Here is a 1165-nt window from a genome sequence, read left to right as displayed (position 1 = left end):
ACCAAGAAGTTTATTACAATGAAAAGTGTAGTCATCTGGCTCAGAACAAATCCTCTTTATGCATAAAAATTGACTGTAGGCAATAGATGATTTTAGGCGAAGAGGATGGGCACTGTCGAAATTGAGAAAAGAATGGCTGTCAGTAGGTTTAGTGTAAAGGGAGGTTGAGATGCGGTGGTTAGAAAGAGAAACTAAAACATCTAAAAAGGGGAGAGAAGATTGGGACTGTTCCATAGTGAATTTAATGTGTGGGTGAAAGTTGTTAGCGTGACTCTTGAAGCGCTCAAGGTTTTGAACTCCGTGTTGCCAAATCATAAAAATATTATCGATGTATCTACAATAGAATAGGGGTGTAAGGGGGAACGAGGACAGAAGATCGGTTTCAAGAACAGACATGAAAATGTTGGTGTAAATAGCTGCCATTTTAGTGCCCATGGCGGTGCCCTTAACTTGAAGATAATGAGTGTCGTTAAAAGTGAAGTTTTTGTAAGTGAGGATAAAATTAGTAATAGAAATAATGTCATTGATGTGTTCATGGGTAAATCCGTGTTTGGGGAGAAAGGTTTAGAGAGACTGGAGGCCGTCAGAATGAGGGATGTTAGTGTACAATGACGACACGTCCATAGTAACTAAAATGGCATCAGCAGGGAGGGCAGGAATACCACTGAGTAAATTAAGGAAATGGGTTGTATCCTTTACGTAGCTGGGGATGGAGGGCACAGTGGGTTGAATAAGGGAGTCAATAAAACCGGATAGGGATTCGGTGAGAGTGCCAATAGAGGATACAATGGGTCTACCCGGGGGTGTGATATTGTAGGTTTTGACTAAGTCAAACAATCTAGACTTATCGGAAGCGAGATTAACCGAGGGGGAGTGTTTGTCAAGTTTAGATTTAAGTAGTTTAGGAAGTTTATGTAATTATAAAGTATACCTGATCGAGGATTAGATTTAAGTAGTTTAGGAAGTTTATGTAATTATAAAGTATACCTGATCGAGGATTACTAGGAATTAAACCTAAAGCAATGTTCTTAGTGTGATCGGATAAGTTACTACACATATCAACAAGTTCTTTTTTAAAACGTTCCTTAGGGTCTTTATCCCTGTCTCTTATACACATCTAGATGTGTATAAGAGACAGGTTTGTGGTTGTTGAATCCGAGTCTGA

The sequence above is a fragment of the Anneissia japonica genome, unplaced genomic scaffold, assembly GCF_011630105.1.
Source record: "Anneissia japonica isolate Jap-2015-1 unplaced genomic scaffold, ASM1163010v1 scaffold5350_len443212_cov192, whole genome shotgun sequence".
NCBI lineage: Eukaryota > Metazoa > Echinodermata > Crinoidea > Comatulida > Comatulidae > Anneissia > Anneissia japonica.
Note: the sequence above shows the minus strand (reverse complement) of the source record.